This window comes from Suricata suricatta, chromosome 2, assembly GCF_006229205.1.
Source record: "Suricata suricatta isolate VVHF042 chromosome 2, meerkat_22Aug2017_6uvM2_HiC, whole genome shotgun sequence".
NCBI classification, from domain to species: domain Eukaryota; kingdom Metazoa; phylum Chordata; class Mammalia; order Carnivora; family Herpestidae; genus Suricata; species Suricata suricatta.
Window position 1 is genome coordinate 104,165,670 of NC_043701.1, and position 25,144 is coordinate 104,190,813.

At 50.8% G+C, this 25,144-nt stretch overlaps 1 long non-coding RNA gene across 1 annotated transcript; it reads right to left on the bottom strand.

Annotated features, from left to right (window-relative positions):
* Nucleotides 1-22,287: 22,287 nt before the first annotated feature.
* On the bottom strand, nt 22,288-23,791 carry LOC115271837. The gene is made up of 2 exons (XR_003900112.1): nt 23,666-23,791; nt 22,288-22,787 (listed from the first exon to the last, which is right to left on the bottom strand). It is a non-coding gene; the product is annotated as an uncharacterized LOC115271837 (long non-coding RNA).
* Nucleotides 23,792-25,144: the final 1,353 nt, after the last annotated feature.

The window sequence follows — 25,144 nt, forward strand, 5'->3', positions numbered from 1 at the left end:
CCCCCCCCCCCCCCCCCCCGCTTGAAAATTCTAACCCTACCTTGCAAGTATTTTCACATGATCTGACAAGTTTTTTCTATTAAGATTGCACGGATATGTCTACCTAGCTAATTCCCTGCTGGTCATTTAACTTACAATGAACACATTTTTACAGAAACCTTGGCTGCATTTTTCACTGTTTCCTTCAAATAAATTCTTGGGAGTGGAATTACAGGGTCAGAGACTTTGAACCTTCCTAAGGCGTTTGATAGGTGTTGTCTGCTCCTTTCCAGAAAGGTCTAACGAGTCTATACTTAGACCAGACTCCTCTTTTGAACCTTTGCCACAAGGAAATGTTAAACATTTGCAAATAAAGTCTTTGTTCATAGCCCAGGGAGATAGACATTGCCATTTTCAGTACTTTAATTCTGTTGAATTGAACAGCTTCCCACGTGTATTAACGGACTCTGCAGCCTGTTGCTGTTCCCCATCACTTTGTATATGCCTCGTAATGAAGGTTACAGATTAAAGCCTTTTATCTGTTTCTGGGGGTAATATTTTCCCCTTTTTTCTTCTCTTTTTTAAACGGGGACACCTTACTATATGCAGATTCCCAGCCCTTTCCTCAATGGTTTCTTCCTTTGCTTTCAGGCTTTGAAATGCCCATCTCATCTAGAACTCAGATAAATATTTACTTACACATTATTCTGGTGTTCGGTGTGTTTGCTTGATTTCTGTATTTAACTCTTCATCTGAATTTATTTGGTATTATAAGTTTTATTTTTATTTTTTAAATTTATTTTATTCACTTATTTATTTTTGAGAGAAAGGGAGCATGAGCAGGGGAGGGGTAAAGAGAGGGGGACAGAGAATCGGAGGCAGGCTCCGCATCGACCGCAGAGAGCCTGATGTGGGGCTCGAACTCAGGAACCATGAGATCATGACCTGAGCTGAGCCACGCAGGTGCCCCAAGTATACCTTTATTTACTTGTTTGTTTATTTTTACATGTTTGTTTATTTTTAAGAGAGAGAAAGAGTGTGTGTGAGTGGGGGAGGGCCAGAGAAAGAATCTTAAGCAGGCTTTGTACTGTCAGTACAGAGCCCGATGCAGGGCTCAAACTCATGAACCTTGAGATCATGACCTGAGCTGAAATCAAGGTGGATGTTTAACCAACTGAGCCACCCAGGTGCCCCTATTTTTATCATTTTTTTTTTTTAAGTAGGCTTCATGCCCAGCACGGAACCTAATGCGGGGCCTGAACTCACAACCCTAAATCAACACTTGAGCTGAGATCAAGAATTGGATGCTTAACCAGCTGAGCCACTCAGGCACCCCTCGTTTGGTATTTTTGAGCAGTGAAAGTTACTTGATTTCCTGCTCCCCTCCAGGAAGATAACCAGTGATCCAGGCATGGCAGCCAGTCACTATTTTTTTCATTACCAGGGGAGCAGTTTCTAAGTGTCCCTCTTTTGTCCTGCCTTCCTTCTGGGTTGGGACCAGGTGGAGAGAGTCCTAGGCTGGGTGGGGAGGACTAGCCGCCTTGGCTCAGCCTCTTTTGACGCCAGTGATGATCTGTATTGACAGAGTCTCCACCCCCCCCCCCATATCCGCTCAAGGGCCTCTTTTGGTTGGAATCTTCACCCTTCTTGCTGTGGGAGGACGAGGTGCGGAGGGACAGGGAAGAGGGCAGTGAGTGCACAGGGTGGCCTGGGGCATCCTGACTTTTGTCCTCTGCACTTGACTACCAGGCTCCTCCCCAGGGGCCCAGCTTGAGGAAGATTCAAGTCCAGGCTTGGACGTGCACCTGCTTGAACAAATCACCAAGCCATCTGCCTCGGTGTCTCCATTTTTATTTAAGTAAAGAAGAATGGGAATTTAAAACACCTCTCTGGCTTACTACCTCTTGAAGCTGCAGTGAGAGACTGTACAGTGTTTTGAATCATCTAAATGTTAAATAACGAAATGTTATATAACTTCAAAGTGTTATAACAGTAAATTCAGTCTTAGATACTAAGGATTATAAGAGATACCCCATTTTGTTATCTCTAAGAGAAAAGAAAACTGTGACCACCCTGTTCTGCCCTCAGTTTTAAGGCTCCTCCCCCTTTCAGAGATGTCAAGATGGGAAGGACCATGCATCTTTGAGCAGATGACATTTGGTGTTCAGACCTGACTCTCCTGAGGGGTGAGAGGTGGAGATGGAGGCCTAGGTAACAATGAGATACCCCCATTTTTATTCTCCATTACAATATTTTCCTTTCACGTTGATTCCTGAGGCTCCATTTTCCTCTTAGTAATCCCACGTCATGAAGACGCAAGCCTCCAGATTTCCATCGTGCCGATAGCTCTTCCTCTTGTCTTTCTGTGAATTGGCCAGGTATGAGCCACAGAAGCCATCAGAATCTGCCTCGTGTGGGGACGGCAGTCCTTGGTGCTGTCCCCTTGCAGAGATGTGGGGGCGGGGGAGGACCCTTTGCAGTCTGGCTTTGAATTTGAATTCTGTCTTCTGCCATTTATCGTCTGAGGGGTCTGAGACACATGCCATCTTTCCAGTCCTCAGTTTTTTCTTCTAACAAATAGGGTGAAAAGGACTTTTTCTGGAGCCTTGTCAAGAGAATGAAATGAGCTGATGTGTGTGAAGCCCTCGCAGTATTTCTTGGGTAGAGGTAGATGCTCCATCAACACCACTGTCGTCCTCGGCTCTCTGCCCAGGGTCCCCAGAGCAGCTGTCGGCCGCCAGCTGTCTACCATGACCCTGGCAAGGCTCCTGAGAGAGAGTAGCACCCACACCCTGTGGCCCGAGTTGGTGGACTGTACTTTCCACGTTTAGCCTCGAATTTCCAAGTACAGTGAAGTCCATAAGGACTGTCTCGTGTTCCCTTCCCGATGTGATTTCTAGCACGGAGTGTGACCTCCTCCTGACCCAGACCCACAGCGTTCCCTGTCACAGTACATTGATCCCTAAAGAGGGAGGTGTCTTCTTCAGATCACCCCCGTCCAGGGCTTCGCTGGAGTGCCAGGCATGACAGCGCAACTTTGGAAACCCTGGGGGCAGATTCTGCTTCGATGCTATTATTAGACGCTTCAAACCACTGCTTGTCTGTAGCCTCACAGGACCTGGAGAGGGGCAAGAGGGAGGAGATTCTGGCAATGGCATTTTCCAGGAAACTAAAATGCCATTTATCTGGTGCAGGGTCATTCGGCAAGAACATACTTGGACCTGGAGCTGAGATTGGCTTGCTTTTCCCACAGCTTAGCCCACCTCTTGACCTTGCTTCCTTTCACATCAGGCTTCTTGAATGGTGTGCATTCGGGAGTGAGGAGGGGTGGGGGGGTGGGGATGAGAGCAGCCTCCAGTGGTTGGTGGATTGTCCCTAAGAGACCTTGTGTGTGTGTGTGTGTGTGTGTGTGTGTGTTTATTTATTATGACAGAGCACAAATAGGGGAGGAACAGGGAGAGAGGGCAAGAGAGAGAATCCCAAGCAAGCTCTGCACAGTTAGCACAGAGCTGGACATGGGGCTTGAACTCACAAACCGTGAGAAGATGACCTGAGCCTAGATCAAGAGTCGGAGGCTTACCTGACTGGGCCCCCCAGGCGCCTCTTTAAGAGACCATTTTGCCGAGACAAAAGGCAGATCTTTTCCCACCAGGAGCTTCTGTCTTATGTCCCGTTTCCTTGTCTTCTCCTGGGTTGACTGGGTGGAGCCAGATGGTACTGCTCACTGGCATGAATGGGTGCTAGGAGGCACCGTGCTTTGCGGAGCAGCGTCGCATGGGCTGTCTTGCTCTGTGGGCTCCAGTGTGGAACGAGTGTAGGCAGGGTCTGGTGCGCACGCAGCAGGAGGCTGTCGCCTGAGCCAAGTCCATCTCTGACTCATACTGTGCTCAGTGCTTTCGCCCAGCAGTGCGCCCATCAGCCACTGAGCCTGGGCCCTACGCCTCCTCATCTGCCACCACCTGAAAGGCTGCTTGCCGGTGACCTTCAGCTGGGCAGGTGACCTTCAGCTGGGCAGCCAGCCGAGGCTGCTGTTGTTATGAGAGGAGAATTCCTTTCTTCCTTTTCCAAGGCTGAGGAGTGGGTGTGAATTACTGACTTACTTGCAGAAGGGTCTCTGCCCCTCATTTGAATTCTCCTGGCTGGGTTTTCTGGCTGTGTCCAGCTCTAGTGAGCTAAGCACCCTGAAAAGAAGGGAGAATAAAGTAGGATTTGGCTCAGGATTGCTATCATGTGTGGTTTCGCGTTTATTTTCCTTCGTTAATGAAAATGAAAACATATCCTTCTTGCATTTCTATTGACTCGGCATTGGAAACAAAGATTTCCTTCCAAGTCTTTCGATGTTGTTATTCCCTAGCTCTTAGGCTCTGATTTCTTTCACAGGGAGCTCTGTCTCCTCCTGACCTCTCACCCATCCCTTTCACCTTTCTCTCCTTGGACATTGTTCCGTGGCAGCGTGATAGACAAAAGCGACCTCGTGTGTCCCTGCTCACATCCCTCCTACGTCCTCTGGTTGTGGCCCCACCGCCCTGCTTCATCAGTTGTTGACCAGCACCTGCTGGGGACCGAGGCGGAGAGCATCCAGCATCAGCTCTTCAGGGAGTTACAGTCTGCTGAGACTAGAAGCTTCTGGCTTTTTCTAGCCACTGTTGACCATCGACCGTTGGCAGTCCCCATGTCCCCAAGCTTCCCTTTCCTTGCTGTCTAAAACAGACTCATCCCCTTCTCGAGTTTTTATATTTAAATGAGGCAATTTAGGTAATGCAGATGAGAGTTTAGGACATTTTGTATTTAAATGAGGAAATCAGGAGAAACTTAAGTGTGGCTATATGTTATGTTCAGAAAGTTTCGGCTTGCCAAGGGCTAACTGGTAAACCTCAAGAGTCACGGTTTTAGTGTGGAAGCCCCAGTGCTTTTTCTTCTCCATGTGTGTTCCTTCCGTTAGGTGCATCCAGTCTGTGCCCTGGATCTCCTAGAGGGGCTCCCGGCTGCTGTTTTGCAAGTGTGTTACAGTTTTCATCCTTTCTCCTAGGCCTGATTCTATCTGTGTCAGTGTTTAGATATCATCTTGTTTATAAACCCTCTTCCCCAGCCCCGCCCCTTTCCTTTTTTCCTCAGGGAGAGGCTTGTGTGTCTCAGTGGTAAATGAATTGTCTAAATCATTTAGCATAACGCAAAATAAGGTGATGCCGCTGGCATATGCCTGTATTACAGTACTTACATTTATGCGGAGGATCTCCTTTCTGATTGCCAGACAATGGTGTTAAAGGAAAGAACAAAGAAGACTTCTGCTTCCCAGTCCTTTGTGGTGAGGGAAGAGCTGTGTCCTCAAGTCTCTGGTTTTGTGTCTTCATGGGAAAATGTCAGCATTCCTTACAAAGGTGTATGTTTTGGAGTAAACCGCAAACTGAGTAAGAATTAATAGTTATGTGATAAGATTCCTAAAAAAATGAAAACAGATGCTGTGGTTTATTTATTTATTTATTTATTTATTTATTTATGAATTAGGTCACTCTACAGGAGAGCATTGGGAGCTGACCTATTTCAGAAATGTTCATTTTTTTCAACAGTGTACCATGGAGTCTTAATGTTTCCACTGAAAGAAGGCGCCTTGCCCTTCGTTTAAGATGGCCACAGGTTCCGAGGCCAGACACTGGCTTCAGACACTGGCTGTGCTCCTTACTTTGCTTAAAAAAAATGTTTTTTGTAACTTGTAGTAAAATATATATAACGTAAAAATTTCCATCTTAACCATTTTTAAGTGTGCAGGGGAGGGGCATTAAGAACATTCACTTTGTCGTGCAGTCTGCCCCACCATCCATCTCCAGGATGTCTCCCAACCATAATTCCATCCCCACTAAACACTGACTCCCCAACCCACTCCCCCCCCCGGCCCCCCGGCCACCATCATGCCACGTCCCGTCTCTGAATCTGACTGCTGTCAGATGTTCCTCACAGGAGTAGAGTCATACGGTGTTTGTCCTTTTGTGACTGACCCGTTTCACTTGCGTAACCTCCTGAGAGTTCGTCTGTGTTGTGGCCTGTGCTGGAATCATTTTCTCTTTTTACGGCTGCGTGATATTTCGAGTACGCATGGCGTGTGTCCATTCCTCTCCAGCTGGGCACTTGGTCACTCAGCTCTTGTGAATAGACTGCCGTGAGCATGGGTCTGTGAGGATCTGTTATGTCCCTGCTTCCCATCCTTTTGGGTCTGTGCTCAGCAGTCGGATCGCTGGATCGGAGGGTGATCCCACTTGGTCGTACGAGGGACCTCCGTTCGGCTCTCTCAGTGGCTGCGCTGTTCTGCTACTGCTCACCAGTAGCGCACCAGGGTTCTGATTTATCCCCTCCTTGTCAACACTTGTTGCTTTCTGGTTTTATTTTTTTTATTTGTTTGGAGAGGCTTACTTTGCGTTTTGCCCTTGGGTTGCTAGTAAATGACTTGACCCCTGTAAAGAGCACAGAGCCTAGTAAACTCTCCACAAGCCTGGCTGAGCGATTTGTGCCAAGTTTAAGTTTGTGGATGGAGAGGTTGAGGCAAGGCCCTGACTACAGCCACACCGTCCTTCCTCAGGGCCGCCAGCTGAAGGTCAAGGGCAGCATGGAGTCACCATGGGGCCACATCAGGATGAGGGATGGGGTCAGTCTTCTCTTTCTCATTCTTCCTGGTGTCTTCTTGTTTTTGGCAAGTGATTTCAAAGGGACTATAAAACATTTTTAGGGGGTGCCTAGTTGGCTCAGTTGGTTAAGCATCCAACTTTGGCTCAGGTCATGGTCTCACTGTTTGTGGGTTCAAGCCCCGCATCAGGTTCTGTCTGGCAGCTCAGAGCCTGGAGCTGCTTCGGATTCTGTGTCTCCCTCTCTCTCTGCCCCTTTCCCACTCATGCTCTGTCTCACAAAAGATAAATGTTAAAAAAAAAATTTTTTTTTTAGTTCTCTGTGAGTTGATTGTTTGGAACTTGGAAAATCATTTCACTTGGTGTTTGTGTCAGTCCAAAGAGCCAAGCTGTTTCAGGATCAGGACCCCTATGCCCCCTCCCCGTCCTATTCCCCCTCCTCCTCAGGAATAGGGGAGGGTGGGGAAAACAGGCCAGGCTGCTGGTGAGTCGGGCAGTCTGGAAGTTAACTTTTAGAGACTGGGCATTGCTTGTTCTAGTCAATTCCTTAATAAAATACATTAGTTTATTTGCGAAATGCTCTCTAGGTACTTACCCGTCAGCTACTTCTCATCCCCCTGCCTTACCCAGGTGCCTGGGTAGGCTGGTTTTCATGTTATTGTTGTTGTTTTCTTTCCCCTGGATACTCACTTCTGAATTAGTCTTTTAATGTTCATTTTAAACCCGAAGTGGGGCTTGGCCTGTGTCCATACCAGGAGGGGAGTCCTCTACCGAGTCCTCGCCACGGCTCCCGTCCAGAGCCCCCAGTGCGTAAGCAGGTCCACCCCTGGGCCCAGCTGGTCTTTGAGGAGTGGGCTGGAGGGCTGCCTCTGTGTGAGCAGCCGACAGAGGGGATGGCACTTGATCAGCGTGGCTTCTGGCATTCCTGGGGAGGCTGACTCCAGAAGCAGGGCCCTGGAGTCCTTCATTGCAGTGGACGCTAGGAATCAGGGCACTGGGGCCCTCTCTGCCTGGTCACCAGTGGTCATCGCGACCTGGACAGGGTCCCACTGTCTGGCTCTCAGTTTCCACATCTGAGCACTGTCAGGAAGAGACCACGTGACGGGCTCTGTGGCACGAGTGGTTATTCTCTGGTAGGAGATGCAGCAGGGCACTCTGTCCATCTGTCCATTGCCCTCGGCAGCAGCAGGAATGAAGCACAGAAACTGGGTGGTTAGGCGAAACAGGAGGGGCAGCAGTGTGGGTGTGTGCAGGTGGGCACGTTGGCATGCGCACTGGTTCCCACCCTGCAGGTGACTCTGACACTCCAGGAGGCACCTGCCGCGGAGGCCAGCTGCCTTTTCTGTGAATGCCACTGCAGCTCTGCAAAGAGGGTGACAGGTATGGAAGGGACCGAGGAGACGGGGATCATCTGGCCGCCCCTGGACACTGTTTTGTTCCTCGGCTTTACGCAGCACATTGTTTTTCACATGGGAAAGTGCAGTCCCATGCACCCACTGAAGCCCCAGGCTTTCCCAGGCCTCTGTTGCCGCTCTGATAATTCAGAGGACGTTGGGCCTCTCTTTATCTGTGATGCTACATGGGTGACATCTGTAAGACGGCCAGGCTCTCCAGCTGTGACAGCTGTTCTGTTGACGTTTCTTTTGGGCAGCATTTGACTGCCACCGTGTTCAGCGGCAAATAGCTGGTCTTGTTTCTCCCAGATGATGCTCCCCCTGTCATTTGGGTATTTGTCAGATACCAGGAGTTGTTTTTTTAATGGCTTTAATTGCTAACCTTTGAATCTTAATCAGGTTTAAAATAGCACCCTTTCAAACACAAGCGTATCTCTGAAATCTACTGAAATACACTCAGCTTCCAAAAGCATCCCCATGAATGCTTTACAGCCTGGTGTCTGTCTCGAGGAGGCGTGTGAAAGCAGATCTGGGTCAGTATTTTGACCTAGATCGTGATGTAGAGCAGGCCAGGGGAGCAAATGTTACTATGCTGCTTTGGGGCTGAGTTTCAAAGTGCCAACCCTGTTATTACAGGTTCGTCGTCCCTGCGTCTAGAGGGATTGTACAGTTCAGAGTCCAGGCTGCTCTGGGGAGTTACCGCGAAGGAGAGTTAATCATTAGAGGGGACAGCAGCTCCAGGTCAGGACGATTGGGGTCACCTGTCTCTATCCAGATGACCACAGATCTAGTAGCCTCCACTTGACCTCTGTCTCTTGCCACTAGGATGACGATTATTGATTGTAATAAATATGCAGACTTACAGTAATTTTTCTCAAAAATTTTTTGTATTTTGAAAAACCTGCAGCAGTAGATGGGATGAACTGTGTACCAGCCCCCCGTCACAGTCACTGGGATTCTCCTGGCTTGGTCTGTCTTTTCCTATTGCCACTCCACCCCCCCCAGCCCCCCATAGTTTCAAGCAGATCCCAGGCATTGTTTTTCTCCCTGCAATGCTCACTTCAGCGGAAGCATCACTGGCCTGTGTCTTTATTCTCACAAGGGGCAGGAAGAGCAGAGGGTTCAGAGGCTGGAAGGCGGGGGCGGGGGGGGGGGAGCTGCACGCAGGTGTCAGTGCCCTGAGAGCAGGTGGCCGATGTGCGGAGGTTATGATGAGTATTCCTGAAATTGTGGCTTCCAAACATTGCAGGGAGGATGGCTGCTCAGTGATCTCTCCTTGGGCCTTCGGGAAAGTTCTCTGAGTGAAGTGGGACTCCCCTTGCTTGGTAACCTGCAGAAGCAGGGAGAGCGGAGGCTGAGTGTCCCAGCAGCGCCCCGGCGGCCCCCAAGGTGTCTGCTCTGCTGTGAGGTCCGCAGGCTTTTTCACTCATTATCGCCCTCCTTCCATCCTCCTACCCGGGCTGTCCTCACACCACCGTTGCCCAGTGGGCCCATGTCGCTTGAGAACAGGCCGCTCTCAGTCTACACCCTTAGAGTCTGAATCCCTGGGGGCGGAGTGCCCAAATCCACATTTTAAGTCCCTGCCCTGGGCACCCAAAGCTTGGGAGCATCTGGGTCAGGCCCCTGGCCTGGAAAGGTGGTTTGTCGTTGAAGCGCTGGTTCCCTGTGTCTAGTGTTCGAAGCCAGTCTCCAGTTCCCTGTGAATTGGGTTTTTAAATCACTGTTGGCAGGTGAGAAAATGCAGCCAAGTCAGGGGCTCTCAGCCCACCGTATCCCTGGGGATGGTGACTCTGCCATTCAGTTGCTGAAGCTGGGGCTTAGGCATTTATGTGTTAAGACATTCTGGGGGCACCTACGTGGCTCGGTTGGTTGAGCATCTGACTTCGGCTCCGGGCACAGTCTCATGGTTCGTGAGTTCGAGCCCTACATTGGGCTCTTCACTCTCCATGCAGAACCTGCTTGGGATCCTCTGTCTCCCTCTCTCTCTCTCTCTGGCCCTCCCTGTGCTCTCTCTCTTTCTCAAAAGTAAATAAATATTAAAAAAAAAAAAAAGATTCTGCTTCGTAGCTGGGGTTGAAAGCTCCCCCTCCCCTGGCGTGGTGCCTGTGTGGGACTTGGCTGGTGGGTGTTGGGTCCTGAGCATGGGCCCAGGAGGAAGTGGGGGGGGGGTGGCGTCTACAGGCCCAGGTAGGACACCCCGCGGGGAACAGGCTCTCCCCTTGGTGGCAGTTGTCCTGTCTGGACTGGGAAAGATCACATGTGAAACGAGGGCTCTGTAAATTACTTAATTACAGAGAGAACGGGAGCTCACACTGCTCGTGTTCTTACCCACTTGCCCAGCTCCTCTGGGAAGTGTGTGTGTTTTCAAGAAGCTTTACGGCAGGCGTTTTCATCATCCTGAGATTAATTACCTAGAGAAGAGAGGGACTGGTCCCGCCTTCTCGGGGCTGTGTCTCTCCGGCTGCCCCGGGGGTGCCCTCGCGGCTCTCATCTCTTGTGAGATTTCTCTCTTCACCTTGGCTCCTTATCGATCTGTAGATGCTTATGTTGTTTTGTGTTTTGTGTTTTTGGTTTTGTTTTTGTTTTAGGACTGGCTAAAAATAAGCACTTTTTCCTAGTTCCTCCTGAGCTGGGAATGAAAAAGACCGTCTCTGTACTTCTGCTCTTTGGAGTCATACATGAAAGACTGATAAAGGCCGCCTGGTTATTTTTTGCCTGTCCCTTTTCATGTGACTGGTTATGGGGCCCCTGGAGGGTCCTGAGTCGCATCTCCAGCCTCAGGCTGAGAGTTTGACCCCCCACCCCCATTCCTCCAGTAATTTTTGTTAATCATTAAATCACGTTTAAATCATTCCCAGAAAGGGTATCCTGACATGTTGATTGGGGCCTGTTGCGTCTCTCCCTTCCCAGCCTGGCTGGGGTGGGGCACGCGTGGCCCTGGGAAGCTTGCTCCGGAGGGAGTCTGGGATGCCTCTCACTGCAGGTGCACCACACACTGGCTATTGGAGTAGGGAGCCCAGCCTGCTTTTAAGAGAAGGAAAGGCACCAAAGTAAATGATGTGATTTCAGTGCAGTGTGATCAGGACAGAGCCTGAGCTGTGGTCCGTGCTGGGGGGAGGGGGTTGTGTCTAAGAAGTATGAGGGCGTGTCAGAGAGCTACTCGGGCAGGGTGATGCTGGGGTGGGGGGTGCTCACCGTGTAGGGCCCTGTGTGCAGATGGAATGTTCCCCTGGCAGCACATGTGGGAGGAGCGGGAAGCAGACTCAAGGCATGTGGGCCATTAGGAGGGTCTCTCTGAGGGAATTGGGAGGGAGGGTGGATCTGGAGAGATGGAGGTCGAGTCTTGAAGAACTGGAGGGGGAGGGGCACCTGGGTGGCTTGTAGGTTAAGTGTCTGACCTCGGCTCAGATCGTGATCTCATGGTTGGTGACTTTGAGCCCTGAGTCAGGCTCTGTGCTGACATCTCAGAGCCTGGAGCCTGCTTCAGATTCTGTGTCTCCCTCTCTCTCTGACCCTCCCCCACTTGGACTCTGTCACTCTCAAAGATAAATAAACATTAAAAAAAAAAAAAGAACTGGGGGAGGTGGCAGTGCTGGGTACCAGAGGGGGGCAGGGGCATCACCGAGTCCAGAGAGGTGGCCCATGAGGACAGCCCCATGCTGTTGTGTGACTTGACATGATTCTCAGTTGGGAAGAATTGCTTTCTTATCCTTTCAGCGTGTTGCCCCCTGACCAAGACCCAGGGTAACGGATATGAACACGCCCCACAGGCCTTTGTCTTCTGTCATTTCCCGGTTTAGGTTGCTCATGAATTACAGGGATTTTTATCTTGTTAAAAACCATTTATTATGGTGAAAAGTTGTCATAGGCAACAGCCTGCTTCCTGGTGAAGGTGGGTTCGCGCTGCTTTTCCTGACTTCTGGCGGAAAGTGCCGGAGAGCGGGTCAGGCTGGGTGGCCGAGCACCTGCCCTCTAGGAGGACAGCCACAGAAACATCCGGGCTGGTCCCCCGTCCTGGCCCTGTGGTCCCTCCCTCCCGCCCCTCTCGTGGGATCTCCAGGCAGGGCGCTTTCAGAGACCCTGATCTCCATTCAGGAGCATCCCGGGCAGGGGCTAAGGACCTGGGGTCATTGTTGGTGGAGGCTGCCTCCCCCTGCGGGGTGTGTGTGTGCCCTGCCCTCCCTTCACCCCCATTGCATGGGAAGCTTCTCTCTGAGCCTCACCTGGACGGTGTTGAGCTTTGCAGCCTGGGAGTGCTCGCCGAGCGGGATTCCGAGGGCTGTTTGTTCACTGGCGGCACTTGTCCCACATCTTCATCCCCTTCCGCCATCCACCTTGCTTCTGAAGCTCACACCTGCCGGCCCTTTAGACAGTTGTCACCAGTAACAGGTACAAGTGCAAGCCTGTGGCACGCCCATGTGTGTGCCCAGCCCCGGGGACACAGGCCCGCCCTTGCCCATGTTTAGACTCTGAGTCTTCAAAGACAGAGGCGCTGACCCAGCTGACAGGGGCAGTGGCCCAGAGATGAGGGCCTGAGGGACAGCCAGGTCACCCAAGGAAGCCCTGCGCCTACCCAGTGCTCACTCAGGGAGAGCACGTGGTAACGAGCTACTTTTCTCCCAGACTGACACCTACCAGGGGCCTTTGGGAACGTTTCAGTATAATCCCTGCAATGGTAGAACCCTGTTCTCAACCTCGTTCAGGCCTGCCGGCCTGGAGAAGCCCCCTGTGGCCCCGTCCCCACTGCAGCAATGGCCAGATGTCTCCCCAGAGGGGCGGGCCTCACTCCCTCCAAGTCCCTTCCAGGGTTTTCCGAGTCTGAGTCACTGGTCAGGCTGCAGGAGCAGCCGCTGCTGTGTTCCAGCTGCTGAGGTCGTCTTGTGGCCGAGATGTCGTCACTCCCGGCATGGGGGCAGCGCAGGGCCACCTCAGGGTGTAGGAACTCCGGCCACTGTTGCTGCTTGATTGCAGGCTGCTGGGGCCCACAGCACGTGTGCAGGGCTTGTGGTTCAGGTGCCTTGTGATCATGGTGGTTCTTGGGTCTGGCCTTGTGGGGAGGGAGGCTTCTAAGCTGAATACGTCCCTTCTCTGTAGTGATTCTGGAACGGGCCACAGTCACGACAGGGACACGAAGGACTCCTCTGGCGACTGGAGTACAGCACAAGTTGGGGGATCCTTGAACTCGGAGGACTGAAAGCACCACCTGATATTGGTGTGCGTGTGCATGCGCACGTGTGTGTGCTTCGCTCCAGCGTGACTGGCTTAGTGAGGTGGGCGACGGCTTCGTGTTGGCCTTCTTGTTTCACATCTCAGTCGTGTGAGTGTGAACAGACAGATCTGCTGAGTAATTCCGTGTCCCGAGCGGAAAATTGCGGCCAAGTGGCCCTCACTCGGAGAACAGCGTGGCTGACAGGACACCCAGGAAGCTGCTTCCCGGCTTTGGTCCCTGGGGACCGGGCAGACCGTGGAATCAGGTCAGCAGGGTTTCCCTGAGGGCCGTCAGAACACAGGTGGGGGTGCCTCCGCCGGCTTCCAGCCCCGATTTAATTCGTAAGACTCTTCAAGTCATGCCGGCGCCTTACCTAATCATGCTGTAATGCAGAGTGACAGCCGCACGGTGTGACAGTGGCCAGGATGGGGATGGCTCATGGACTTGGGGAGCCCCCGAGCTGGGGCCCACGAGCTTGCTGTACGCTCCTGGCTTTGGAACCAGGGAGCCCTTAGTTGATTTTGTGTCTGGGCAGCTCCCCACGCCCTGTGCTTCTCTTTCTCTGCACAGGAGACTGACCCCTTTATTTCATGTCACTGAGGACGCCAGAGGTAGAAGACCCAGAAGAGACTTCACAGGCTGCAAAAAAAAGTCAGGATTTCATACATCTCCCAAGGTGGCATATCTGCTTCCAGAAACTTCTGTTTGGATAAAACAAACAAAAATCCTTTTTTTTTTTTTTTTTAACTTTTGAACCTATTTCTGAAAGCTACTTGAGGCAGATCTACTAAAACACCAATTTCAAGCTTCCTTTTTCCTTCTGCTTTTGTTTTGTTTTTGTCAACCGCTTCCCCCGAGAAGTGAATGTCTCCATTGGAGTTGGGAATTAGGGAGAAGGTGCATGTGTTATATTCTTTTTTGAAAGAAACGTCTCCTCTCTTCTGTCGCATAAACCTTTCTTCTAGAGATGTTTGGCCTTCCTGTACAGTGCTTTCAGAGTTCTTCTGGTCTGTTTGCTTTTGTTTTTCTTCTCTTTTTGGCCTCGTTTTGAAACTGGAAGCGCTGCTTGTAATCTTGGCCAGGGCACCTCTGTAGAATTTTCTGTAGCATCTGGCCTTCTGGTAGAGGGCTTGCGGGAACCAGCGGACTTTGGTAGAGGGTGTGAGGGCGCCAGTGGACTTCCGGTAGAGGGTGTGCGGGCACCAACGGTCTTCTGGTAGAGGGCGTGCGGGAACCAGCAGACTTCCGGTAGAGGGTCTGCGGAAAGCAGCCCTCCCCTCACCCTTGCAAGACGGCAGGAGGCACAGGAATAGCCGTCTTCCCATCCAGGGAGTCGGGTCAGCCCTCCAAAAGGGGGCTCTGCTGATCATCTCTTTGGAGTTTTCTGAATAGAAGCCTGCTGCTGGCTGCCTTCTGAGCACAGAGGAGCTTGCCTCTGTCTTTCCTTCCCTGAGAAGCTTGTTCCTAAAGTCTCAAAACAACTCCCAGAACCCCCAGTTAGGGCCACTGTTTGCAGCTCATAGGACTGGGATTGCCGGTGTGTCTCGTGGTTTTGTGTGACTTGACTCAGCTCTTTTCTGTTTAAATTCCACCACCCAAGTTGCTTCCTTCCTGGAACAGGACATCCATCCTGGTGGGGATATACGTTCAGGTTTTGTGTGGCGTCCTGGATCAGATTTGGTAGCTTCATCAGCCGAGTGACGTGATGGTGGCTGCGGTTGCCTTCTCCCTCCATCTTCCTCGCGCGTCCCTGCATCCTCCGGGAGGGAGGGGCCTCCTGCTCGTATCTCTTGATCTGGCTCTTCTCATCGGGACACAGTGCTGCGCGGTTAGGTCCAGGTGCTGCGAGGATAAAGGTGGGCTTGTCCCATCTGCGTGACTCCAGGAGGCCGGTGGTGATGGCCCAGCCAGGAATGTAAACCGTCCTCAGTGCCTGGGATGCTAGGGAGGTAGTGTGTGGCCCATGTGTCCTTAGTGAGGCCCTGAGACCCTGAGCACGCTTCCTCCCCATCACGGCCCCGGGAGGAGGATTTCCGGTTCTCTGATCCACTCAGGATCACCCTGTGTCTTTGGCTGGGCCCCTGCCACGCAGGTGTGAGGAAGGACAGCATGGCCCCTGGAGTTCATCTGTGCCCTCAGCTGCAGGTGAACCAAAGGAAGGCCCTTGGAGGGTCTGAGCGTTGCTTTCCCTTTTAGTTCTTTGACTCAGGCTTGAACCTGTGGATGTAAGTGTACCTAATTCCAGGCTGGAACCTTGAACATGACTTTGCCAAAGGCTAGGGCAAGCTTCTTCAGATTTTAAGTCACAAACCACAAAGCAGATCGTGAGGCTCAATGAAGAGGGATGGCATCCATCAGTATTTAAAAGAAAAATTAAATAGAAGATACTGGAGCACATCACATGTAGTAAAAATAAGTATATTTTATGAAGCTTGTTACATATATATGGATGTGTGTGCATCTGTGTCCAGGCATATAAATATATATATATATAAATTGTATATATATATTGACATTTGAATTGTGTACTGGGTCTCTACATCCAACTTATTTCTTACTGTGGATTTTGTAAAAAATATTGGAAAGCTGCTGGGGTAGTGCACGGCTGGGAGAGGAAGAGAGGGAGAGATGGGAGCAGGGGAAGAAGTTAGTCTGGTTTAGAGCACTTACTGGGGCGCCTGGGAGGCTCACTTGGTTAAATGTCCAACTCTTGGTTTCTGGTCAGGTCATGATCTCCGGGCTCATCAGGTTCTGCAGTGACAGTGCAGAGCCTGCTTGGGATTCTCTCTCCCTCTCTCTGCACCTCCTCTGCTGGTGTGCACGCGCGTTCTCTCTGTCTCAAAGTAAATAAATAAAACTAAAAAACAAAAAACACATACTCGTGTTTTGTGTGTGACAAGATGACTGTCATTGTCATGTGCAGCTTTGGTCCGCCCTTCAGATGGTTCCTCCGAATCATATGTCTTCATGAGGCAGGGTCTGTCTTCCGCCTGGCCGTGCCCCACATCTCCCTTCTTCTGCCCCCACCCATCCCCGGCTCCCGGATGCGCCTGCCTGGACAGTGATTTGCCCCCCCTCGTTCACGTTCTCAGGCTTCCCCTTCTTACCCCGTTGCCTATTGTATTGTGTTGTTCATTCTGGCTCTGGCTGGTTCTCTTGTCCATCACTGGGAGTAGAATGTAATACCTGGTGACTTGACTAAAATGTCTTCAGTACCTCTAAGTACATTTAAAGGAGATAAAATGAAAAGAGATAATGAAAACAAATCTGCTTAGTGCCCTGCCTGGGACGCAGTAGCTACTCATGGAGCGTCAGTTCAGTTTTTCTTACATAAAAGAATATTTCCATAGTCCGTTTTGACAGACACCCTAAACAGCCATTGATGAGGGCTCAGCCTTCGAATTTTAAGGTTTGTTCATTCGTTCGTTCTTCCTTCCTTTCTTCCTTTCTTTATGTCACAATAAACACATTTTAATATATCAGGGAAACAGAAAACATACCGGTAACATTTTCTGCATTGAAACAAGCATTACAGTGACCTTGGGGTTAATTTACCCAGTTCTTTTGAAAAATAATTCGTAGAGAACGTCCAGTTTTGTCTGAGGACGCCTTCTCAACTCACCAATCACCAGTCTCCCAAAGTGCCCTCCCGACCCGCCCACCCCTGCTGTCTTTTCATAATTCCAGCCCAAAGGTCTCGGTCATGAAAAGTTCCTTTTGTCAGACACAGTGAGCTCAGCCCGTCTGGCCGTGGCCCCAGTCCCCACTCCTGAGAGATGGATTACAGCCTTTGTTCGGGCCCCCCAGGCCCTCCTGGCACGTCCACAGCCCGTGGGGGGCCCGGGGGCCTCCAGCCGGTGGCCCTGAACATTCCCTCTTGTTCCTTCCCTGGAGTCGGGCAGAATTGATATGTTCCTAAGAGCTCCTGGTGCCCCGGCCTCTTACCAGCCTCAATGCAGATTTATTGTGTGGGCCTGTCTGCCTGGGTGTCTGTCTTCTAAAGACTCAGAAATGGTGTCTCTTTTCACCCATTATTTGGAGAGAATAATAAGTCTCTGTCAGATTAGCTTCTGGGAGGCTTGATGCTCTTTGAAAAGAGCTTGCATAATCAGAGTGTCTGTTGAGCTCTTATGCCAAGAACTTACCCCCGTTGTGCAAGGAGAATGTATATTTTGTTTGTTTTAAATATTGCACCGTCCAGTCCTGTTGGAAATCAAGCTGCCCTGCGCCATGCACTTGGAATCAAGACGTGTGTCCTTGTTCACACGACAGATGAGCTTTTCTCTGAGTTGGCGGTGGGGGGGTGGGGGATTCTTCATAGAGACTGGCCGCAGGCCGTTAGCTTGCTGACCTCTGCTCCAGCTACACCTGCTGGTCCAGAGCCATGGCTTCCACCTTTCTAGGAAACAGCCTTTGGGCGCCTGGGGGGCTCAGTCGTTTAAGCATCTGACTTTGGCTCAGGTTGTGATTGCGAGGTCGTGGGTTTGAGCCACACATTGGGCTCTGTGCTGACAGCTCAGAGCCTGGAGCCTGCTTCAGATTCTGTGTCTCCCTCTCTCTCTGACCCTCCCCTGCTTGCGCTCTCTCTCTCTCTCTCTCTCTCTCTCTCTCTCTGTCTCTCAAAATAATTAAAAAAAAAAAAAAAGAAACAGCCTTGAGGGGTGCCCAGGGGCTCAGTCAGTTAAGTGTCCTGCTTTGGCTTAGGTCCTGATCTTGAGGTCCGTTTGTTCGAGCCCTGCGTCAGGCTCTGTGCTGATAGCTCAGAGTCTGGAGCCTCCTTCAGATTCTCTGTCTTTCTTTTTCTGCCCTTCCCCCGCTCCACTCATGCTCTGTCACTCTCTTTCAAAAATAAATGTTAAAAAAAAAATTAAGAAACAGCCTTGAGTCAGATGGAATGTGAGCAAATAGGCACAGGGTGGTGGGAAAACCAGCTGCCAGTGAGAGGTGTCTGGGCCCTTATATCTGTATACTCTGCTCCCACTGTGAAAATCTTGGGGAGACAGGTGCTATTTATAGGTGGCCCCTCAAAAAAAGATACAATGAAACAACCCCCACTGCCTTATTTTGAGGCAAGGTCCGTACAGAGGTCACCAAATTAAGATAAGCTCATTAAGGTGGGCCCTATTCCAACATGGCTGGTGTCCTTATAAAATGGGGAAAATTTGGACTGGGAGACTTTCCTGGGTGGCCTTGAGGTTTGGGGCTTTGTTTTCCAAACCTCAGAGCCCTCCCAGTAGGGTGGCCCTCCTCTCAGTTAAAAGTACCTAAGTTTACACGTGGAATTTAGGAAACAAAACAGATTAACATATGGGAAGGGGGGAAAAAGGAGAAAGAGAGGGTAACAAACCTTAAGAGACTCTTAAGCGATAGAGAACAAAGTAAGGGTTGATGGAGGGCAGTGGGGGCGGGGGATGGGCCAGGTTGCGGGGGAGGAATCAGGACCGCAGGCATTCTGATGAGCATTGGGTGTTGTGTATAAGTGATGAGTCACTAAATTCTGTGCCTGAAGCCAGTATTACACTATATGTTAACTAAAAAATTTGGAGGAAAATTAAAAAAGTACTTGAGTTTAGGGGTGGAGCCTATGTCTGGACTCCAAGCAGTTTCCTGGATTCGTCCGTTGCATCCCATTGAAGAGCATCACCTTCCCTCACATCTGTAAGAGCAGAAGTCAGGGCACTCACCCACTGTGCTTGCCTGAAGGTTATCGAAGCTGTGCGTGCTGACCTCCGGCTCTCTCTGTCTCTCCTGCCTCTGGTTCTCTGTCTCTAGAATCTGTCTGCTCTCTGCAGATGGGCCCACCGCCTCTGACCTGTGGGAGAGCGGATGGGGAGATGCCTTCCCCATCACAACCCACCTCTCACTCCCGGTCAGTGCTTTACTAGGCCGTCTATGAATATCAGCACACAACTCAACCAGGAGCTCTTTGAGAATGGCCTTTCCTTCAGCTGTTTATGATAAAGACATTTTAGCTTATTCCAGGACCTTCAAAAACAGATCAGAAATTGGAATGTCATTGGAATGGAATTGGATAGGTCATTAAGTTCCCTCCATCCCTCAATGCTATGATGGGGGTACAAGTGTAGGGTATCTGGCCAAATGGGATCTGGTCCCTGGGGCCAGTAGTAACAGCACGAGACTCTCCAGGCAGAGTCCAATGGGCAGAGCCAGGCTTTGTGGGTCCAAAGCTTTTGTAATCTGAAGACCATTTCCAAGACAAAGAGCAACTGTAAGCCCCAAACTGGATTCCCAAGTGAGGAGCGCAGATGGAGGAAGTCACAGAAGGTCAAGAACCACTCAGTCTGACTGGAGGAGAGAGTGCTGACCAAGAGAGCCTGGATAAGGGGCCAGGTCAAGAGAAGGCCCAAGAGTCCTCAGACAGGAAACATGGAGGCCCACACAGTTTGTTCCGGGGCTCTGAGCGGAGGATGGAAGTGTCTGCTTCACAAGGGCTGGGTCCTCGGTGACTTCCTCAGTGGACAGGAGACAGAAGCGTTGAGTGAGGTCAGGAGACCATGGAATCCGTGTCATGGACATGGGCCTGCTGGCTCTGTGGACAGCCAGAGTGTGAGCGGCACTTTGGTGGGACTCTTGGAACACAGATGTTGGGGGGATGAGGGAGGGGGTGAAGGCAACCAGGAGCTTTCTCTAGGTGATGGATAGAAATAGTGGAAAAGGCTTTAGTTCTCTAGGGTGTGGGGTCATGGATCTGAAACACTGACTGGACAGGACAGCACGGAGGCCTAGCTGGTTCGATGATGTGGGGCTGGGGTGGCGGGAGAGGAGGGAGTGGAATACAGAGAGGTGGGTTTATAGCAAAGACCTGGCTCTTGAATCCTGTGGGGAAAGCAACATGGTGGGGTCAAGCACATGAGGAATTGGTTGTCTGTGCTAATTGGCCTCCAGGTGTGGCTGGTTTCCAGCAGCTTCCAATTACATGGCTGAGGTCTGCTGCATTATTTTGGGATCTGTTCTGGCTTTACCACTAGTTTGCAATGTCGTCCTAAGAAGTCTCCTTGTCCCCGGTAGATTGGTTAATTAACTCAAGAGGCTCTGTCTTTTGCTTCTTTTGCTTTTAATGTTTGTTTCCTAAAACTGATTCTTCCTTCATGATGTCACCAACTGTTTTCACCTTGTTTTCCAGACACTGGATATTTTATTATCACTTATCATGGATCCATTTGTGGTCACTGGGGGCGGTGCTTTACAGTGACCCATAACCTGCCACATTTCTCTAAACTACCATAACTTTCAGATCCCCCTGGTGGGGCAGAATACGACCCGCAGGTTGTGACCGTATAAAGCACTGTAGAACTCTGGGCCCCGACACGCAAGTTGTAGTGTCTGTTTTTTATAGCATACCTTTTCCCTCAATTTCCAGATACTTTCTACATATTCTGACTAGTTTCAATCAGTGTCTGAAATGTAGAAAATGAAAAGCAGTGTTGTGGAGATAGGAGCTCTGACCTCAGGAAGCTGGCAGCCTGTTTGGGAGACCAGAAACATGAGTTCTTTGAAGAATGCTTTGGTTCTGTAATTGGAGATGAAGGAAATAATTAGGGAATTGACCAAATACCCTGAAAGGCAAGGTCAGCCTGGGCTGGATTACATTATGATTTGGAGAAACCATCCCACAGGAGATGAAATTTGAGCAAGAGCCCAAAAGAATATAGAGAATCTGTGAAGGTAAGGCCATCCTAGATCTTAATTTAAGGCCATGAATGCTGTGGTCATTTGACCTTGGATCAAGTGCCACCTCAATTTCCTCATTGAAAAGCAGAGGAAATACTGGAACTTACTGTGGAGAGTTGGAATGGGCACTGGTTGCGTTGGAATGAGCCACGAAGCACAGTGCCCGACATGTAGTAAGAAAGTAATTCCAGCAAATAAGAAAGCTGCATTGTGTCACTATACACCTTTGTAGACAGACTTAACAAATAAAAAAACAGGAACGATAATGCCAAGAACTGGGAAGGAAACAGCAGCTGGAGCTCTCATGTTATTGGTGGGAAGGCAAAATGGCGCAGCCAGTTTGGACGACAGTCTGGCAGTTTCTTAGAAAGTGAAACAGACGCTCCTGTACTGCCCGGCTGTCCTGCTTAGACGTTTCTCCAAGGGGGACTGGCAGTGTCTGTGCTCACAGAGTTCATGATAACTTCATTCACATTTGCCCCACACCGGAAGTCACTCACCTGTCCTCAGCTGGAGGATGAGTGTACGAGCTGGGGCACACCCAGAAGGAGCATGGTAGCATGCAGTCAGTCCCCACCCTGCGTCAGAAAGCGAGCGAGCGCTGACCGACAGTTTCCCTGCGCAATGTGAGTGAAGTAAACCAACATCAGAAGGTCACTTACTGTATGATTTCACTCACATGACGTTCTAGAAAAGGTGAAACTATAGAGACAGAACGCTGACCAGGGGATGCCAGAGGCTGAGTTAAGGTGCGCAGGAGAATTTTTTGAGTGATGGAACTGCTCTATATGTCTTGCTTATGGAGGTAGTTTCACCAATGTGCACCCAGCTGGACACTAGAGTGGATTTCAGTGCATGTCAGTCATACCTTAATTTAAAACAAATCAGGAGCCAAGTGAAAGAACTGAGAAGGGTCACATCGTATGTGGAGAACCTGTTAGAACAGGCCTGGGAGTGGGCAGTTGGGGGGATCAGTAAGAAATCAGCTTGGGTGGTGGGGCACCTGAGTGGCTCAGTCCATTAAGCATCCAACCTCAGCTGAGGGCATGCATGATCTCACAGTTTGGGAGTTCGAGTCCCGTTTCAGCCTCTGTGCCAAAATAAATGAACATTAAAAAAAAAAAATGCTCCAGTGGGTTGGGTAGAGCCTGGCTGCAGGGGGACTGGAAGTGTTTGTACCTGAGGGGACGGAAAACAGTGAACCCAGGCAGTTGGTACAGGATGATGGTGGCATTCTGTGTTGCACAAGGGACGGACAAGGGCCCAGCTGGGGGCCAGTGTGTGTCTCCAGCATGTGGGTCAAGCCTGCACACAGTGGATGTGTGGAGGGATTGTGGAGAGGGGCTTGAGGCCGTCACTCACATATGCTCCCCTTTCTAGAGACGGGGACACTACGGTATGAAGTCACGAGCTTTTGTTTTGAAAATCCCCCATATCGGAGGGAAAACTCAGGCCTCCCGAGACACTGCAGAGTATTTTCAGCCAGAGAGCCCCCTCTCTGCACGGGAGCAGAACCGGCCAGCAGGCAGGCAGAGCTCCAAATACCCGGCAGGACAGCCGGTCCGGCCTGTGGGGAGAGTCCCTGCCATCCTAGCACGGATGGAAACTTTGCACCAGTGGCCTCCGAGGTGGTTGGATGACTGCCGTCTGATGGCCTCACTCCCGGGTCCGCAGAGCTGTGGACCTCCGGCCTCCGAGGCAGGCCCAGTGCCTGTGCAGCGTCTGTGGACGTGTCCGAAGTGGGTGACGGGACAGACCCCACGTGTCTGCCGAGGACGCTGACACTGGCTTTTGATGAGACACAAAGGCGGATTGAACTAGAGCCTTATCACACGAGTGCCATCTCACTGTAGTCTGTAACAAGTCCACTCACCCGCCCCGGGGAGAGTGCCGGCTGCCCTGCAGTTTGGGATGTGATCAAGGTGATGTTTTATTTACCAGGGGAGCTGTCTTCCCTTCCCCTCCCGGTGGCTCCTGCCTCCACAAAAGCATTTCATGCATGTGACTTGTGTTTGCACTTGAAGCTGAGTTGTTCTGCTGTGTTCTGCCCCGCGTTTAGTGCTTGCTGGAGTTCACTAGAAGGGTCTCAAGGAAGGAGATGTTCAATGTGAGACTGGGCCAATGAGGGACGCTCCCTAATTATTTTGTTTCTTTATCTGTTTGCCTGCTTTGCATGTTAGCCAGGGCTGGACAAAACTAACTTAAAACAAGTCTAGTTTGGGACCACACGAGCCAGACTTTTCTCAGTGGGAAAAGGATGGTTACTTGGCTCTGTGCTTGGCCCCAGGGCTCGACGCTGCCATGGCGAGCAGGAGGACCACTCCCCCAGTCCACAGGGAGCTGTGGGGTGTGCCATGGCCTCAGGGTGTTAGATCACCCAAGGCCATCTTGGTTCCCATGGGGCCCCTGTACCATTGAACACAGTGGAGAGCGAATTGGACATCTCCGTCTCCTGTGGGGTGGGGCCAGGTGAATACTGGTTGGCTCCAAGAGGGAGATGGAGTTTCCCCACCACCCATAGGCAAGCTGGCTCTGGCCACAGTGCCCCCTCTCTTCCCTATATACCCTTTTCCCCCGGGACTTGGTAGACCCAGGTGCCTCTAGGGAGCCAGAATCCTGGGGGAGTACCAGCTTTCTCGAGCCCTTGGCCAAGCCCCATTTGCCAGTGTGTTCCTAGCTCTGGAGGAGTTAGCCGACATGCCTTCCATTCCTGCCTTTTGCCCCAGGAGGACCCCCGAGAGTGTTGGAGGGTAGGGTGCAGAGGCTGAAGTCATTACCTTGTGGGCTGTGTGCTCCTGGAGCAACCCACCCAGGTGCTCCCTCCCCGGCTTCTGGGACCATGTCCTAAGTCTTTGCTCACTGGTCAGACCTTCATCTCTTTCCTGCAGGATGACCACTGTGCAGTGACCAGCGACCACTCCCCATTCTGCAGACAAGAGCTGAGCCTTAGGTTGTGCCCGAGATCACAATGCATACCTTGTACGCACTATCTCCATGACATTCTTGAGGACAGGACTGTGCACACTTATGCCTGCATCTCTCCCAGCTAGCTGGCAAAGGACCTGACATGTAGTAAGCATTAAGGAAGAAAAAAAAAAAATCCCAAAACGTTTTAAATGCGTACATTGGCTGTCTCAGCGATGGCTTCTGAAGCCTGGAAACTCAGCCCTGCTGGTGCCCAGGCTCTCCTGGATCCTTTTCTCTACTCAAGAAGAGGAATCATATTTAAAATGGGGGCTGTTGGCTTGGACTGCGTGGATGGTGCTGGTTTTGCTCCGTGTGGAATCCTTTGACTGAATTGCCCTTCCATGTCGTGCTCCCGGGGTTTTTATGGGCAACAGACATGGGAAATTGCTTCCTATCTTGTGGAAGCTGTTGTTGAGGACTTCCTGTATTAAATCATTCCTTGTCCTTGTCTGTTATCTGTTGCTGCCCGGGAAGTCACCCTGAGCGTGGTGGCCTCAGCAGGAATGATTTATGACGCCTGACGGCCCTGTGAGACAGTCCTTCTGCGGGTCTCTCCGGCGGTTCACGTGTGTGTCCCAACAGCTTGGGTGGCCACTGGGCCAGGGTGGCCTTATGCACATGCTGCAATATTGCTGGCTGTTGTGCAAGGGCCTCAGCGGCCAAATGGTCTCATTAAGTGCCAGGAACCTAGGTCAGCTTCTGGGGCCCCTGGGGCTGTGTTCTGAGAGGGCAGGTCAGTGACAAGCCCATCCTCGCCTCGTGGTCACAGGCTTCCGATTGGCCAGAGGAGGTCACGTGGCCAAACTCAGCCTCTGCAACTAGAGGGTCCTTTTACTCCAGCTCCCATGGGAGGAGGAGCAAAGTAATGTGACCGTTTTTAATCCATGACAATCCATTTCTCAAATCCATTACTTTCATGACAAATTGAGGATTTTCTACCAGAAATTCAGTCTCTCTTAAGGTACTTGTGAGTTCACTTGGGAGCTGAAAAAGCAGTTAGTTGAAGCATCCATAGCGTTTGGAGTCTGGTCTGAATTGAGACCCTGACTGATCACGTACCATCTAGGCGTTGGCAGATTACTTGCATCCCTATCTTCTGGCTTGTGCCTGAGTCTCATTGTATTCAAATTCTCGTTCCCATTACTCCTTTTTTACTTCTGTCCCTGGGAAGCTCAGAATTAAAATTTAAGTCGACTGCAGCAGTTTGCTTCCTCGTTTCCTCCCTCTCGGTGTTTCATCTCTTGTATATTGCTCTTTAGGTCTTTTGTTTAAAGCTACCCAATCCCTTA